This window comes from Lactuca saligna, chromosome 3 (assembly GCF_052625555.1).
Source record: "Lactuca saligna cultivar CGN05327 chromosome 3, ASM5262555v1, whole genome shotgun sequence".
Taxonomy (NCBI): domain Eukaryota; kingdom Viridiplantae; phylum Streptophyta; class Magnoliopsida; order Asterales; family Asteraceae; genus Lactuca; species Lactuca saligna.
The window spans coordinates 15727685-15747640 of NC_136419.1; the positions used below are offsets into that span (position 1 = coordinate 15727685).

At 32.5% G+C, this 19956-nt stretch overlaps 1 non-coding gene and 1 pseudogene across 1 annotated transcript; one reads left to right on the forward strand and one right to left on the reverse strand.

The window, feature by feature from the left end:
• Positions 1 to 7072: 7072 nt before the first annotated feature.
• Positions 7073 to 9527, forward strand: LOC145035214 (uncharacterized; annotated as a pseudogene).
• Positions 9528 to 15885: 6358 nt separating this feature from the next.
• LOC145037957 (small nucleolar RNA R71) lies at positions 15886 to 15992 on the reverse strand. The gene has a single exon (XR_013679066.1). It is a non-coding gene; the product is annotated as a small nucleolar RNA R71 (small nucleolar RNA).
• Between the last annotated feature and the right edge of the window lie 3964 nt (positions 15993 to 19956).

A 19956-nucleotide genomic window follows, 5' to 3' on the forward strand; every position in this document is an offset into this window, starting at 1 on the left:
TTAAAACCTATCCAAAACGATAAGTTTTTACAAAACATAGTTTCCACAAGTCATAAACATAAACCAGAGTATCCAAAAATTGTAATCTTATAAAATCCAGGATGATGTGCACGAACACAGCTTCGCCTTGTGACGGTCATTAGAAGTACCTAAAACAATAAACTTCAACTTTAAGCCAAATCTAGTGAGTTCCCCCAAAGTACCACATATAACCTTATAGATAACAAGTTGCATACATGAGCCTTCAATCTAAACGGACCACCGCACTAGGCCTGCAACCTATCTCGACTGCTCTTAGAGCCTTCAGTATAAACGGTTCGCCGCATTGGGCTCACAGTCTATATGGACCGCTATCCATATAGATCGCCTTTTAGGCCTTCAGTTTATGCAGACCACCTTAGTTGTCTTGACCTTTGCACTAAGCTGGACTTCCTCAACCCAACAAACCATAACATGTCGACATATAAAATAACATTCAATAACCAACAACACATATATTCATACAGATCTACCAGTCTGACACATACTCAGTATATCATAAATCCAAAAATACCTGGACACAGATCTAATAGCTTAGTACAACATAGAAACATCCTCCATACCATGACACAAATCTAACAGATCACTACAACGTTGCAACAACCTCTATCCCATGATACATATATAACAAATCACTAAAAACATATCAAGATCCTCTACACTAGGATACATAACCTAGTGGTCCGTCATTGGTGCATTTGACCCACAATTACAATGAGGGAAAACTCACTTAAATCGAAGAACTCTGAAATACTGCGATATGATCTATTTATCTACACTGCTTGCACCCGTGAACCTACTAACATCTGAACTAGATATAATCTTAATCAATAATTTAAAATCCTGAAGTTTGACCAAAAGTCAACTTGGTCTAAAGTTAATGGTCAACAGAAGTCAACAATAGTCAAAGTCCAAGGCAGCTGAGTACCCAGCGCACTCTACGTACGCCGAATGTATGTGATTTAGGGTCGGTAAATGAAATGTACTCTTAAGTACGGCCGGCGTACATACGTCTAATATAATTCCTTCCTTTAGTGCTTAATCCCTTAACGCCTTATGTCAGATCTTAGATCAAGACACAAAACATCGACTTAAGTCATAAATGTTCCACCTTTATGACTTCTATCGCTAGAAAAGGTCCAAAAGCTAAAACCCTAACTTATTTATGCATTAAGACATCTTAACTCTTGCATGGAAGGAATGGAAGGACCAAGATCACATTTTTATGGTTCTTAATATTTCCATAATGGATAAAGTTTCCAACTTTATCCATTTGAATGATCCAAGCAACTAAGATCTAGTGTTTTAAGTTTCAAAGTAACCAAAAGCGCATCTTTCTTACTTAATCCAACCTATAGATATGAATCAAAATGATATTTAGATGGATAATGTTTCCAACTTTATTGATAACAAGGTCACAAACTTTTATGATCTAAACTTTATGCACTAAAGTGACAAATAGCTCATAACATCCAAAACTAGCTAGATCTAACAAATACATCATCAAGATTCAAGCTTTATCCGAAAGAAAGATCAAGGTGAACAAGTTTTAGATCTACAAGCTTCAATACAACCACCACTGCTCCAATGAGCTCCTTCTTCTCCAAGATGCACCAAGAACACTCCAAAGCACTTAAAAAACTCAAGGATCTCACAAATGGGGCTAGGGTTAGAGAGGATGGAGGCTGAAAGAAATAAGGGTTTAGGGAAGTTAAGGAGCTTAAATAAAGTTCAAAACCTTGAAATTAGGGTTTCGTTTTTGATCACGTATGCCCAACATACCAGGTTCATCCTCTACGATCAACCATTTCCTAGTACGCTGAACATACTCGGCTTAACCCAAAACCTTCTTAACTTCTAATGGGCATAACTTATTCGTTCCAACTCTGTTTTTGATGATCATTATATCCATTGAAAGGTATTGAAGATCCCCACAATATTATATAGATATCTTGGAATAAGAACTTCTCAAACAAAAATCCATATTTCATGCAAGAAATGGGATAATAATGTTTCTCTTTATACCCTTCGAACTAATATGCAGTATAAGGGTTAATCTCTTAACCATCATTACCTCTTTCCACAAGGACTAAAATTTACCTCCTTATGGCCCAAAGCCTTTAAAAAATCGACTTCCGACCGACGACATTGAAATAAAAGTGACAGGAAACAAGATGTTACAATATATATATATATATATATATATATATATATATATATATATATATATATATATGTGTGTGTGTGTGTGTGTGTGTGTTTGTGTGTATGTTATAGTGGCATATATATATATATATATATATATATATATATATATATATATATCTTTAGTCATTATTTTAACATATTTAAAGATATAATTTGGTTTAATGCAAATATATTTTGTACTTATTGAGTTAAGTTATATTTTACAGGTAGAAAGAACATTCTCGATGAGAAGGGACAAAATCAAACAAAACCTGCAATTTGGAGGACTAAAGCTGTAAATAGTGAGGATTGGTTTCGAATAGATGGGAATATTGGTTTCGACATCATTTCATTGCGATTCGAGGTAGGATGCAAATGAGTGTGATCCTATTCAATCGTCATTGTGACTAGAAGAGAGGAGACAAGAACCGAATTGAAATTGTAGCGATCTGATTGGCTGTGAAAGTACAAACAAATGCAATTCCATGCAAGTCATTGCGATCATATGCAAAAGTGGAACTTAGCAAGATGATAGAATGCGAACAAGATTCCCATTACTTAGGGAATACATGTTTTAAATGTTGCCCATGACGTGGCATCTATTCCCCACACCGTGACAACCATAATTTTGGAATCTATATAAACTGGATATTTGGTTGAATTCTAGAGGTTGGCTTGAAAATTAAGCTAAGGATTACGACTAAAAACACTTAGAATTCCCTTAGAAGTGAAGATTTCATTTTTCACTCAAGCTTTGAAGATAATTGAAGGAGGATCATCATTGAATCATTCGGTTTGCTAGATTTTTCCATGTCTTTTCTAGTTAATTTTGATTTCATGTTTATTTTTCTTAGTTGTGGGCTAATCAACCCATATTTCTGTTAGGTGATGATGAACCAAAACCCTATTTCTTGATTTCTAATTAATGAATTTTTTGTTGATTTTATTTGTGTTTGATAATAAAAAACTAGCATGTTGAAGTTTCAGTTTCTAATGTTTATTAATCAAGTTATGTGTATAAATGATCATATCTAGTTGCATGTATTTGTTACCAAATGATTTCTGATCATTAAATAATTAGACCCAGTGACGGAGCTTGAAGTGTTGATTTTGTTAGGTTTTATATACTCTAACATCCTTACGATGCAGATACAACCCTAATGCTTTGGATCTATATTTTCTCTAATTATACATGCAATATTCATTTTCCAAAGCATGAAGCCTAACTAGCATGAGAAGGTGACATTTGAATCATAAAAACTAGTTAGAAGATTACCTTGTGTAGTAGCTTGCAAAACCTGGCCTTAAGAGAGCTTAGCACCTCAAGTGTGATGCCTCAAACAAGTCACAAATACCAATAAACAACTAGATGGATATGAGAGACGTTTAGGAGACACAAATCGGCAAGACTCTTATTCAAATGCAAGGGGTAACTGATTTTACGGCTTAGGGTACATATTTAAAGTGTAGAATTCCAAGAGTCATGTGTTAAACCTAATTTTTACACTTAAGCATATGATCCAAAACTATGATTTGGATTATCACTTAATGGACTTTCACATAAGCTTAGTCCAACATAAACCAATCATGGATCATTAGCCCAAATCATATGTTCCACTAATTGACATAATCAATCCCTGTTTATTTAATCAGTCTCTTTTGATCACTAAATTAATTCCAAATTAATTCATGATCAATACTAATTAAATAATACTATTTATCAATTAATATATTATTCTTATAATATATTAATAAATCACAAATAACCTCTTTCTAAAATATCCACTCAATCAAATTTTTTTGGTGAAGGAACCCCGAAATGGACCTTTCAACTATTGGGTCATGTACATACCAATTTTAGTTATGGGCTTAGACACCTAACCCAACAATCTCCCACTTGGATAAGTTTAATAACTATAATTTCTAATGTAACTTCAAAATCTGATTATCAATCATAGCTATCAAAAAACTGTTGTCGCACTCTGATGCGTTCATTAGATGAGGGATCATATAATCCTCTGTTCTTCAAGATATCATGCGGAAAAATACAAAGAACATGGTCATACTTATTGTCCTGCAGTTTGTTTCCCGATTTCTGATTTGTTTGGCATAAAACTTAATTGAACACATCAATAGAGTTCTGACCGAGCCTAACACATAAGTCAGAACAAAATCATCGAGGAGCCCAAAATATCGCATTCAGTCCTCTTAGGCTAAAGGAACATATAAATTATGACTTATATGCTTGTATTAACTACTCGTAAAATCATACACAATAACACAGTGGCGGATGCAAAACATTTGAAGAGGGGTGTCACTCGTATACGAAGGTGGTGCACCTAACATGATTTTTTTATTTTTTTATTTTTTATTAATATTTTTACACTACGGGGCGGAATCGGAGCAGTGGCACAGGACCCCAAATGCTCTTCATAGGTTCGCCACTGCAATAACACGTTTTATAACATCAAGTTACTGATGCAGTTTCGTACTATCAATGCACAACCAACTCGTAATCAACAAGTTATATATCTCGGTTTGAAATTATATGATATTATCGTCTCACAATCACTTGTGATAAATTCCATGAAGCGATTCATGTGAGCGTGTGTTTAGTCCAATACTCAAATCTTATTTCAAGAGCACTCATGAATGTTTGTAGCAAACTTTTACAATGTCTAACTCCTTAGAAAATCTTAAAAAAACCCATTCATGATAATCTACTTACATAACCTACTTCCAAAGTATGATCGACTATGGATAGTTTGAATAATTTCATTATTCCGGAAGTCAAAACATGCAAAATAAAACAACAGTAAACAATTGACACAAGATAGTAACTCTACTTATAAATAAAAATCCTTTTACTTAATCATCAAAAATCAAATATATTTTAGGTATTACAAGTTTCTAAATATCTATCTAATCATTAAAACTAACATCGTCCTTCAACCCGATACTCCTAGCATGCTGTAAGTGCTTAACCCTACTCAGTCCCTTTGTAAGTGGATCTGTTGGGTTCTCCTCTGATGACACCCCTTTCATTATGAGGAGTCTTCTACTCGATGTCTTATGAAGTGAAATTTTCTGTCAATGTGCCTGGATTTTCCATGATCCCTTAGTTCCTTGGCTAAAGCAACCGCACCTTCTTTGTCACAGAAAATCTCTATAGGCTCCTTTATAGTTGGTACAACTCCAAGGTCTCCAATGAAGTTCTTTAGCCATATTGCCTCCTTTAATGCTTCACTTGCTGCTATGTATTGAAAATCACTCGTTGAATCAGCTATGGTCTCTTGTTCGGAAGTTTGACAAGTCATTGCTCCTCCATTTAAGGTGAATACCCAGCCCGACTGAGATCGGAAATTATCTATGTCAGTCTGAAAGTTGACGTCACTATACCGTGTCACTATCAAGTCATTACTCCCACTAAGGGTAAGGAACCAGTCCTTTGTCCTCTGCAGGTACTTAAGAATGTTCTTTATTGTAGTCAAGTGAGTTATACCAGGGTTCCCTTGATACCTATTAACCATACTCAAAGAAACGGCTACATCAGGGTGAGTACATGTTATAGCATACATGATCGAGTCAACTGCAGAAGCATATGGTATTCGACTCATTTCTTCTATCTCAGCATCGGTACTCAGACTCAGAGTCTTACTCAGTTTGGTATTGCTCTGGATAGGTAATTTTCCTTTATTGGAGTTATTTATGCTGAAACGTCTCGACAACTTGTCCAAGTAGGTACTTTAAATAAGAGGATGTTTGGCTTGCCTTTTAAAATGACTTTTGACTTTATCTTTTAGAAAAAGTCCAAAAAGATGTTTGGTAAGGTGAAAATGACTTTTGTAAATGACTTTTCCCATAGGGTAATTTGAAGCTTTTTGAAAACTCATGTTTACTTGACTTTTCCCAACTTTTCACCACCTAAAAATAAGAAATTACCAATATACCCCTTATCTACCCTAATTAACTTCATTCACATTTCACAGGTACGAATCTCATTACTTCTCCTCCTCCTCGTTCTCTTCGCTCACCCACATATCTCTTTCGCATCTCGGCCTGCAACATCCAACGGTGACACCGGCGACCTGCAACACCAGCAACACCGACGATCAGGTTTGTTTTCTTTCCCAGTCGACTTCCGATCTCTGATGTTACAATCTCTTCCTATCTATTTCCGATTTTCAGTAGCAATTCCTCCCGATTTGTGAAATTGATATGATGTGTAATTGATATGCTGTGAAATTGATGTGCTGTGAAATGTGCTCCTCCCGATTTCGAATTTTCCTTGAACTATTCTTCTCTCTAGCCTCTAAAATTGATGTGATGTGAAATGTGTAATTGATGTGCTATGAAATGTGTAATTGATGTGCTGTGAAATAGTGATTTGTTCCTCCCGATTTCTAAAATATGCTGTGAAATAGTCCAAAAATTTTGTAAACTTGATGAAAAATGAATTAACAGATGACTGATTTGTTAAACTAGGAAATTGATGAAATATGAAATATGAAATATTAATGAAATTGATGAAATATGAAGCTGATGAAATTTTATGTTCATGGATGATTTTTGTGTTAACAGATGATTGATTTGTGAAATTGATATGCTGTGATCATCTATTTTTTCTGTTTTGATTAGAATTTTGATAAATTAATGAAATCATTTAGAAAGGGTAATGAAATTGGTTTGTTGCTTAAATATTGATAGTGTATGTAATTCACACATAATGGATGAAAACAACACTACAATAGTTGATTGTGAAACGTCTTTAAAAATGAAAAACTAAAATTTGGGTGGGATAATCGTAGCTTCATGGTGTTTGTTGATTCGTGCTTGATTGAAAAAAATGGCTGTAAACCCACTTCCTCCTTTGATAAAATTCGGTGGGAAAATATACAAAAGCGCATTAAGGAGAAAACAGGTTATAGCCTTGAAAAAAACAATTAACAAACAAATGGGAGAACATGAAAAAAGAGTGGAAGCTTTGTGACCACTTGATGAGGCCTAAAACCGGACTCGGTGGGACGAGAAGCCTAGTAGATGCATCCCCCTAGTGGTGGGAGGAGAAAATAAAGGTATGATTACTATTCTTTTTAATTATTTTAAGTTATGATTGCATATAAATTAAACATATTTGATTTACAATATCTTTTTGTCTTGTAGGAGAATAAAGATTATGCCAAATTTAGGAACACAGATTTGATCATATTTGATGAGAAATATGCTATTTTGTTTTGGGATTCTGTTGCCGTTGGAGATCAGATTATGACTCAATTACAATTTCAAAACAATAGCAATCCAAACGAAGAAAATATGGAGGGCAAAGGAGATAGTGATGAAATCAACTTAGATGATGATGAGCCTCTTTTTACTAGTCTCCATGAAAGTAGTTCAAGTAAAAGGAAGAGGTCTAAGTCTGTTTCCAACAACCGTCCAACCAAGAGTAAAAATTCAATTTATGAAGAAAAAGTTGATGCTTTATTGGATGCCATATCATCAAAAAGCACACAAACTTATCCACAAAACAATCTGTCCCCAATAATAGCAGATTGCATGACAATTGTCATCAAGTTCCCTGATTTTTGTGAAGGGTCCAACAATTTTTCACAAGCATTGTTTGTCTTCATCAAAAAGAAAAATCGTGAAGCTTTTATGTTTCCAACGATCGATGAAGCCAAGATGGAGTTTCTTAAGTTACTTATGAAATAATGATTTAGCCATATGTGTTATGTTTTGACATTTATGTGTTATCCTTTGACAATATGTGATATGCTTTGACATTCAGTTTTATGTTTTGATATTATATGTTGTCCTTTGACATTATGTATTTGACATTTTATATTATGTGTTATTGTTTGTCTTTATGTTATGTGTTAATGGTTGACATCATTTTATTTGTATTATGTAGGATGGATAGTTATGATTCTAATTCATCCAATGATAATGAAGAATGTGTAATGAAAGAGGATAGAGAATTTGAAATGTTATGTGGATTGGCTTTGAAAGAGATAATACTCACTCATAACTTACGTACACCATGTCACACTTCAGATCGCACGGGGCACATGTTTATTACAGAAGTACTAAATGGCCATCCTAGACGTTGTTATGAGATGTTTAGACTTAATGTACCGGTTTTTAGACAGTTATGTTTAGATCTTGCTACAAATTACGGGCAACAACAAACACGAAAAGTATCTATAGAGGAGACTATAGGAATATTCTTGATGACTTTAGCGCATGGGTGTAGCAATAGATTTGTCCATGAGTTCATTCGGGGGAAACGATTCCCAGGCATTTCCATACAGTTTTGGAAGCCGTGCTAAAACTGAGTGCCGACATCATCAAACCAGACGCAAATTATAATGATGATGTTCCCGAATATATATTAAATAACCCTCGGTAATATCGAATGTTCAAGTTATTATCCAATGTTTATTTTCTTGGTAGTCAAACTTTAACAAACTATTTATTTATGATATATTTTTGAATTTGAAGGATTGCATTGGTGCTATAGATGGGACACACGTCAAGGCATCGGTTCCACAAAAAGATGAAGTGAAGTACATTGGTCGAAAGGGATATGCAACACAAAATATAATGGATGTTTGTGATTTTAACATGTGCTTTACATTTGTTTGGGCCGGTTGGGAGGGGACTTCACACGATACAAGAATTTTCAATGAAGCCTTACAGAGATCAGATCTTAATTTTCCCTATCCAACGGGTGGTTAGTATTTTTTTTGGAACACAAGTTTTATATTTTTACTACTTGTTTGAAACGAATAATAAATGTTTGTTTTATTTATGGATAAATATTACGTTGTTGATGTTGGATATCCAAATACGAGAGGGTATCTTGCTCCATACAAAGGCACAAATATTCGTTATCATTTACCAAATTTTCGACATGGACACACGGCTGCTATTCGTGAACCTCGTGAACCGAAAGAGAAATTTAACTATCTCCATTCATCATTGCGAAATATCATTGAACGAACTTTTGGAGTGTGGAAAGCTAGGTGGGCGTTATTAAGAGACATGCATGTTAATTACAAGTACAAGAACCAACTGAAAACTGTGATAGCATCGATGGCGATCCATAACTATATTAGAAAGGTTGGTAGGTTTGATGAAGCGTTTAATAGGGCACAACAAGAATCCTAAATCCCGTACGAGGTGATACCGGTAGTGATGTTTACGAAGAAGATCAAAGTACACGTCGCACGAACGATGATGATTTATATATGGCAGCGATACGGGATATTATTGCACAAGATATAATCACATTGCGTAGATAAATGTAATATTATCTATGATAATTTTTATGAATTATTTACAATTTGTATGAACGTAATTTTAATATTGTCATGGTCTAATCCAAAAAATTAGAAATATTTTAATTTGTATGAACGTAATTTATATTTGACATTTGTATGAATGTAATTCTAATATTGTCATGGTTTAATACAAAAAGTCCTCTTATGAATTATTTACAATTTGTATGAATGTAGTAATTTAAATATTGACATTGTATAATCTAAAAATTATAAATATTTTAAAAGAAATTTATATTGTATATTCTCTAATAAAATGTTTATAAAATTATAATATGTGTTTAAAAAAAATTGAAGTATAAAATAATATATGTAAAGTAGTAAATCAATGTAAATATGGAAACATGTCCTTTTTTGTCATTTTACATGTAAAAGTTAAACCAAACACTTTAACTTTTGACTTTTCTCTTCAAAAGCTAATCCAAACACATTTTAAAAAATAACTTTTCCAAAAAGTCCTTTTACAAAAAGAACTTTTGCCCCACCAAAGCTAAGCCAAACACCCACTAACTCCTATTAGTCTTTTACTCCTGTTTCTCAATATCCTTATTCCTAGAATATAAGTTACTTCCCCAAGGTCCTTCATAGAAAAAAAACTTCCCAAGTCAGGACTTAATCTCCTGCAAGGTTGGGATGTCGTTGCCTATGAGTAGCATGTCATCCAAACACAATACCAGAAAGCTAACTATACTCCTACTAGCTTTGACATATACACAGGACTCATCATCGCTTCTCGAAAAACCAAACTCTTTGACTTTCTCATCGAAAGAAAGATTCTATCTGCAAGATGCTTGTTTTAATCCATAAATGGACTTCTCAAGTTTACACATTGTATTAGGTTACTTTGCATTGACAAAACCCTCTTGCTAACGCATGTAAACATATTCGGCCAACTTCCCATTCAGGAAAGCTGTTTTGACATCCATTTCCCATATTTTATAATCATGAAATGCAGCTATCGCTAGCATAACCCTTATAGATTTAATCTTCGCTACTGGTGAGACAGTCTCTTCATATTCAACTCCAGGAATTTGAGTAAATCCCTTCGCAACCAATCCTGCCTTATAAGTGTGTGATTTCCCATCCATGTCTGTCTTCTTCTTGAAGATCTATTTGCACCCGACCGTTTTACGACCTGGTACATTGTCAACCAAGTTCCAAATTTGATTGTCATACATAGATTGAATCTCACTATCCATCGCCTCTTTCCATTTTGTAGACTTGAGGCCTATCATGGCTTCCTTGTAGTTGTTTGGTTCATCCAAATTTACCAGTGTACTTTCACTGATAAATGTATAACCTTCAGTAGTAATATGGAAACCATAAAACTCAGGTTCCATTCTAACTCTATTGGAACGTCTCAGAGTTAAGGCCTTGTCAATAGGTTCAACAAGAGTTTTCTCCTCAGGTTGAGTGCTAGTGCTTGAGGTTCCTTCATTACTTAACTCTTAATGCTCTTCAAGGTCAATTTGCCTCCTATTGTCCTCGTGGCGTATGAGTTCTCTCTCGCGGAAAACTCCTCTCCTCGCAACAAACACAACATTTTCACTCGGTCTATAGAAGAGATATCCAAAGGATTTGTGGGTAGCCGATGAAAATACAATGCTCAATACGAGGTTCGAGCTTATCATGAGTCTCTCATCTTACTAAAGCCTCAAAACCCCAAACCGTGATATGTGCTAAGGAGGGAACCTTCCCTGTCCACATCTCGTGAGGTGTTTTTGAAAACTTTTTAGTTAGGACTAGATGAAGGATATGGGCGACAATCTCTAAGGTATACCCCAAGAATGAGATGGGTAACGAAGTTCGACTCATCATTGAACGAACCATGTCCAACAAGGTTCGATTGCACCTTTCAGCTATACCATTAAGTTGCAGTGTCCTAGGTGGCGTCAATTGTGAAACAATTCCACATTCCATAAGATAGTCATGGTACTCGATACTAAGATACTCACCACCTCGATTGGATCAGAGCATCTTTATCTTCCTGCCCAATTGATTCTACACTTCTTGTTTAAACTCTTTGAACTCTTCAAAGGTTTCTGACTTATGCTTGATTAAGTGGATATATCCATATCTACTATAATCATCAGTAAAAGTCACATATAAGTGGTTAGCATCCCTTGTGGTGGATCTGAAGGGTCCACACACATCGGTGTGTATGATATCCAACAAAACCTCACCCTTTCACAAGTACCAATGAACGATGACTTGGTCATCTTTCCAAGTAAACAAGATTCACATGTCATCTAACATTAAGTCAAATGACTCCAACAATCCATCCTTTTGGAGTTGAGCTATGTGCTTCTTTTTGATGTGTCCAAGACTATAATGCCATAAGCATGCTTTATCCAGACCATTGGATGAATTGATATGCAATACATTATTTCCTTGGTTATCTACAACCATCACAGTTTAATATACCATTACAAGGAAATGCTTCAAAAAAAATTACCATTATAATCATCATTAATACTACCAATCTCATTATTAAATGAAAAACTATAACCTTGTTCATACAAACCATGAAAGGAAATAATATTTCTCGCCATATCAGACAAGTAGAAACAATTATTCAATCTAATTTTAGCCCACTACTAAGCAATAAAGAATAAACTCTAATCTTGGTGACAGTCAACTTTTTCCTATTCCCCATGATAAAGTTCATCTTTTCGTGCTCCACATCCCTACTTCCTTTTAGACCCTTCAAATCAGAACAAAATTGAAAACCACATCCGGTATCAAGGGCCCAAGAATTAGCATGTGATGGGTTATTAGATAGAATAGTGTAAATACTTGCAAAGGTGGGCTTGATCTTCTAATCTTTTATGTCCTGCAAGTATTTATAGCAGCTTTGTTTCCAGTGCCCTTTTTCATGATAATGGAAGCATTCTGCTTCTGTTGGATTAGAAGAAGGTTTAGGAGAACTAACATTAGTCCCACTAGAAGAGGATTCATCATGGGACTTTCCCTTGTGGCTCTCAGAAGGAGTCTTCCTCTTCTTTCCCTTCCCATGTCTAATTCCCAAGACAGGGGTAGTAGGAGGAGGAGGAGTAGGTATAATAGATTTGCCTTTCAAACTACTTTCAACATTTCTTAAAAGACCTTGAAGCTTGCTAAGAGTGACCTCCTCCTTTTTCATTTGATAGGTCATATGAAACTGATCATAACAAGGAGGCAAAGAGTGTAGGATAATATCCATTGTAACTCTTCATCGAAATTGACATTCAGCTTCAACAAAGAGTGTAGGATAATATCAATTGCAAAGCGTGTAGGATAATATCGAGGACATATTCTTTGTCCCCATATCGAATGGCCACGCGGATGTTTCGAATCCAGTCATTGAAGTTCGACCCATCAAAGATGACCCTCCCACATAAGTTCATGAGGGAGAAAGAGCCAAAAAACAGTTGAGTTTGAAGCAGTGGTTGAAGTAGATAACTGAAAAGAAAGACAAATCTTAGATTAGATAAGGATCCTTAATATGACACCCAAATGAAATATTAAGGCTAGGACCCAACACAATATGCTACAATTCGGAAGAGGGATTTCGTAATCCAATTGTAATATATTTGAAGGTAGGTAAATGATGATTTACCAATTTCCACCATAAAAATGAAAATGGAGATTAATTTTTAAATGAATTGAAATTCCTAATTTTTGAGATTCATTGAAATTTTCAATGGTATGTTTAAATCTCGATTATGCCCTTCAAGTTTGTAACTGGGATATCGAGGAACAAAAACAAGGTGTGAATAACCATGCAAATGTACTTTGTACTCTTGATGATACATATCACTTGATCAATGTGTCGGTCAACCACACACGCTCCATTGATCCATGATTAACATCAAGTTACCCTTTGCCACTCTTCCCAGTCCTAAATTTGTGTGTCGGTCAACCACACATTCTCCACTAACGACTTAGCAAGGATGAATGTCGTATCCTACCCATTGGGATAACAACACTCCACCAGTCAAGGAAGCGGTGGGTGAGAGTGGACACCCATTCAATCACCATTTTATAGGGAATTTCCTTATACCCGCTTATAGACCGGCTTCGTGAAAGAGGCCTACTAACTATAAGAATGAGTTTTTCTTATATATATATATATATATATATATATATATATATATATATATATATATATATATATATATATATATATAAGTATTAAACTATAATATTATAATAGTATAGAGTTGAGTTTTAAACTTTTAAAATTATAGGGTTTGGAATTAAAGTTTCATAATGAGACTTTTCAAATTCCAAAACTCGAGGACAAATTTTGAAACACTTCAAAACGTCTTGAGTTTTAGAATTTATGTCACATGAATGAGACTTTCCAAGTTCCATAACTTGAAGACAATTTATGAAACTTTTAAAGACCTTTGGGATTCTATAACTTCAAAAAAATAAGTTAATGTTTCATAAATGAGAATTTTTATATTTCATAACTTGAGGACAAGTTCTGAACTCTTCAAGAAACATTTTAGATCAATTTAGCAGATAACATTATCATATAATTTATCATTTACCAATTGACCTTATAGTATTCATATAATTTCAGATTTTACAAAATAACTAGTTTTTCACAAAATCAAGTAATTATCTTAAAATTTGACAATCATTATGGTATTGGATGGGGATAATCATTACCATATCATTAAAACTGAATTTTATGAACCAAAACAGTTTATGGTAATGATTCTAATCCAAAACAGGCCAAAAACTCGAAAATTTTGCTGACAGATGATCCAACTCGTCGAGCCAGGCTTTGGACTCGTTGAGTTCAAGGTCAGATCATCCAACTCGTCGAGTTCCATGATGGACTTGACGATTCCAACAGTAAGTGGCCAGAAATGTCATTTTTTCAACTTTGAAAATTACACAATTGCATCAATATAATACAAAACATTGATGGCTCTAATAACACTGTTGGGTTTTATATACTCTAACATCCCTATTGTAAACATACAACCCTAATGCTTTGGATCTGAGTATTCTCTAAGTATACATGCGATATTCATTTTCCAAAGCATGAAGCCTAACTAGCATGAAAAGGTGACATTTGAATCATAAAAACTAGTTAGAAGGTTACCTTGTGTAGTAGCTTGCAAAACTTGGCCTTAAGAGAGCTTAGCACCTCAAGTGTGATGCCTCAAACAAGTCACAAAAACCAATAAACAACTAGATGGATATGAGAGAGGTTTAGGAGACACAAATCTGCTATAATCTTCTTCAAATGCAAGGGGTAACTGATTTTAGGGCTTAGGGTACATATTTAAAGTGTAGAATTCCAAGAGTCATGTGTTAACCCTAATTCTTACAGTTAAGCTTAAGATCCAACAATATGATTTGGATTATCACTTAATGGACTTTCACATAAGCTTAGTCCAACATAAACCAATCATGGATCATTAGCCCAAATCATATGTTTTACTGATTGACATGATCAGTCCCTGTTTATTTAATCAGTTTTTTTTATCACTAAATTAATTCCAAATTAGTTCTTGATCAATACTAATTAAACAATATGATTTCTTAATTAATATATTATTATTATTATTATAATATATTAATAAATCACAAATGGCAAAAAAGTTATTTTTCTATAGTAATTTAATTTTTCTGTTTGTTCAGCAGCCATGACGTGGGCATCTTTGTCCACATCGTGGTAACTAAATAGTCTATTTTCAATTTAATTGTTTTTATTTGTTTTACATGTTTTTGTTTTTATTTTGTATTTGTTTCAGTGATTTATGACCTGATGATCCAAAACTCCATTAGTTCCACCACTTAAAGATCAAGAATCAGATTTTCACAAGAAGAAAGACAAGAAGAACGGCGAGTCAAGCAACACTTTTTAATCCGACAAATTCAAGCACTTTGAGAAGACTCCAAGCGAGCCAAAAATCGAAAACGATTCAGAGGACGACATAAAGTGTGAAGTAGAAGAAATGGTGGATATAGCAATCGCAAATTTCGTAACGGCAACGAGTCGGGTCATGTACCACCCAAAATTCAAGCAACCGCAAATTTCGATCTCAAAGGGCACATTTTAGCCATGCTAAAAGGTATCCCATTCTACGGAAAAGATCATGAAGATTCCTATAAACATATTGACAAGATTAGTGATATTGCTAACTATTTAAATATTCCCAATATACCTCGTGCAACAATGTTGTTGAGGATGCTTCCGGTGATTTTTAGAAGAGTGAAAAAAGGTTGACTGAAGGCATTTTCACCCAATGCTATCACTAAATGGGCTCAACTTTATGAAGAGTTCATCCAAAAAGCTAGTCCACCATCCATGGTTGCAAAATTGAAGAAGAATATAGCCAATTTCCAACAAAAGATGAGAGAGTCCTTATATGAAGCGTGGTAGAGGTACAAATGTCTTCTTAGAAATTGTTTTCAACATGACTTGAACGTTCAACGGAGGTGTCTATTTTCCATGATGAGGTAAATGTGACAACGAGTCAACTTCTTGACTCTCAAGGACCGCTAACTAAGAAGAATCTGGCCATAATCAAAGAGTTAATAGAAGAATTCGCAAAGCACTCAAGAGAATATCATAACCTGCAAGAATATGTTACAATAGGTAAAAGTATTGGAGAAGGAGGAAACGAAAACTTGGCTGCAATAATGAGTAAACTCGAGAATATGTATCGACGAATGACGAAAATGGATCAGTCAATATATGCCATACGAGCTGGATGCGATAATTGCAATGGACCACACTTTACAACAGAATATTATTTTTTATTATTTTACGGATTACTTTATTTATGATGTGATATTTATATATAAAACGATATCCGTATATTTCGGTTTGGTTTGGTTTCTTTTTCGGTTTCTAGATATATATAGAAAAACCAAACCAAACCGAAAAAATCGGCTTTGTAAAAACAAAAACCAAACAATTGGTTTTTCGATTTTTTTTTTGTTTCGTTTTTTTTTTTGACATCCTTGATATATGTGAGCGTAAACATTTTCCATATGCTCAAAACCATTTTTCGTACGGAAAATAAGATCTTATTAAAAATAAATTTCAATATCATATTATATTATATATAATTATTGATCATGGAACGTAACAATGATAAAAGCATAATGTTTGTTTTGTAGTTAAATATGTTGGGTTTTATTCTTGGTATATTAGATAGATACTCTTTTAATATGCTAACCTTATAATAATGTGTTTCAATGATTTTCAAAGTTAAAAAATTTATTTAATTGTAGATAATGATCATGTTACACATATTAAAAGTAAGTACAATAAAAACATTATGATAAACATGCAAAACACTTATAGTAATTATTTTAAGATATATTAGATTGGAAAAAACAAAACATGCATGAGCATTTATTTTAAAAACGATAAAGTACTATTATTATTTGGTTAAGAAGCATAGTAATTTTTATATTGTAATATTTTGTTGGTTCTAAATTGTTTATTATCTAATATTTCTTTAAAAATAAACACGGTAATATTTTCCAACTGGATTCTTGTTATTATTTTATTTTTAATTTAATATTATAGACTTATGATAACCAGATTAATTAATAATTATATTTTTGTGTGTGGAATTATTGGGGGTTACCGAAGGTTAGTGGCCAGGGGAATGGGATTCTTTATCGTAACAGCTTGTAAAGTCACCAATTAGGTAAAGCTATGACCATGCATTAATTATGATTGATTAAAAATTAAAGTATTAAACTATACATGTGCTTAAAGTAACTTTCTATATACTTTGTTTATTAAATTAATGCATAATTATAAATTTTTCCTACTGTAATTATTGGCTTTCATATCACTTTTAATCTTCTATCAACAGTAGCCCATGTTTTCTTTTTCTGCGATGCAATTTTCTCGACCTGGAGTTGCAGGTCACCAACCAAATCAAGAAGACAAGAAGGGTCAATGGAGCACCATTACTCATCCATTACAGAGGACAAATTAATATAAGGGATACTTGAGCTGATGGTCTCCTAAGCGTAAACTCTAACTGAAAACCTTTTACACAAATCAATATGGAATTATCAGGGTGTGATATAAAAGACATTCAAAGAAGGAGTAATGATGCCAAGAAGAGTAAACGAAAACTGTGTACATAACTACATAAGAATGCTAACGTCACATAGGCAGATGGCAAAATAGAAGAGTGATAGTAACAGTAAGAAAGGCCGAGGAAATATCTACAAATAAATGAGAGCGTTATAAAGTTGACAAGAAAGACGATGATCAACAAAAGTATATATATATATATATATATATATATATATATATAGATATATATATATATATATATATATTCATTTGAGACCATTCTAATTTTGTAAGAACGTAAGACCAAATCTAAAAGTAATTCTAAAATGCAAAATAAATGGAAAAATCCAAAAATTCTTTTTTTAAATATTATTTTCGGAACTTGAATTAACTAAAAAAAATATAAAAAAATATAAAAAAAGTAAAAAAAAAAAATTCCGTTTTTTTTTAAAAAAAATACGTGAAATATTCTAAATAGAATATTACACAGACATATTCTAAAAAATAATTTTAAAATGCAAAATAAATGGAAAAATCTAAAAATTCTTTTTTTAAATATTATTTTCGGAACATGAATTAAATAAAAAAAATAAAAATAAATAAAAAAATGCGTCTCACGGTCTCACAAAATATAGGTGGTCTCAAATGAACCTAACCCTATATATATATATATATATATATATATATATATATATATATATATATATATATATATATATATATATATATATATATATATATATATATATTGGAGAATATGGGTAATATTAAGTATTTAACAAAATTTAATCAAATACTCCACCATATTACGATTAATCGCTTGTCGGCCTTAAACCGATTACGATTAGGGTATTTGGCGGAAATCGGTCAAAGTCGGTCTTGGCGGTCATAGGCGGGAATTTTTTTAAAAATTCAAAATTTTTAATTTTAAAATATTACACTAAAATTTTAAATTTTCAAAATTTTAAGCTTTCAAATTTTAAAATATTAAACTAAAATTTTCAAATTTTTAAAATTTTAAAATTTTAGATTTTCAAATACTTAGTTTTTTTAGGGAATATTAATTTTTTAAATGATTTTAATAATAATTAAGGATCCTCGGTTAATCTCCTATTAATCCCAGCTTAATCTGATTAATCGTTTATCGTCAGTCGACCGCCGACCTACCGCCGGACGATTTTTACAACCTTGATATATATATATATATATATATATATATATATATATATATATATATATATATATATATATATATATATATAGTTGATAGCAAGTTTGTAAAAATCGTTTGACGGTAGCTCGATGGCCGATTGGTGTTAATGGATTAATCGGTTTTGGCGGAGATTAATCGAGGATTAATCGGGGACCATAGATTATTAATAAAATATTAAAATTAATTAAATATTAATATATCATAATAAAAAACATGTACTTCAAAATTAGAAAATAAGAAAAATTGTAATCTGAAAATTTGGAAATAAGAAAATATGAACATTTTGGTATAATATTTGAAATTTTGAAAATTTTAAAATTTTAGAGTAAAAAAAGAAAGTTGGTTTTTTGAATTTTTTAAAAAAATTTAAAAATTTTTAACTTTTTCAATTTTTTCAACTTTTGTTGACCGATTAATTCAGCTGAAGTCCATTAATCCTAAATTTCTGATTAGTGCCCTAATCCGCGACAGTTGGAGAACGCCAAGCGATTAATCCACGATTAATCACCGATTAATCCCAATTTCTGCAATCATGATTGAGAGTTAGAGTTTCAAAGTATAGGACTATATTTTCAAACTTATGAATAAAAATGAACTCTCGTTATGTGTGGATGTAGTCCATATTGACTCGACCACATTAAATCTTGTGTCTTATGTTTGCGATTATTTTCTTTTAATCATTACAAGATTGATTCTAGAATTTTTAGATGATATTGAAGCATCATATTTGTAAAAAAAAAAAAATAATAATAATAAAAAATAAAAAAAAATAATAAAAAAAAAACTATGATTTTCTAAATTAAATAAACAAAAACTTATTGAGACTATCACTAGAACTATTATTTTTTTCAAAACTATTAAAATTGTTTTTACATTCACACAATAGTTCTAAACACAATAGTTCTAATTTTTAAAATAATATTATCCTAATAATATATGTCGATTTTATAGAAAATAAAATTTTATTTTCTTCCACTAAATTAGTTCTTTATTATAATCTTGTTTCTCTCTCTCTCTCTAGTTCTCTCTCTGTCTCTCTCTAGCTCTCTCTCTCTCTCTCTCTCTCTCTATATATATATATATATATATATATATATATATATATATATATATATATATATATATAT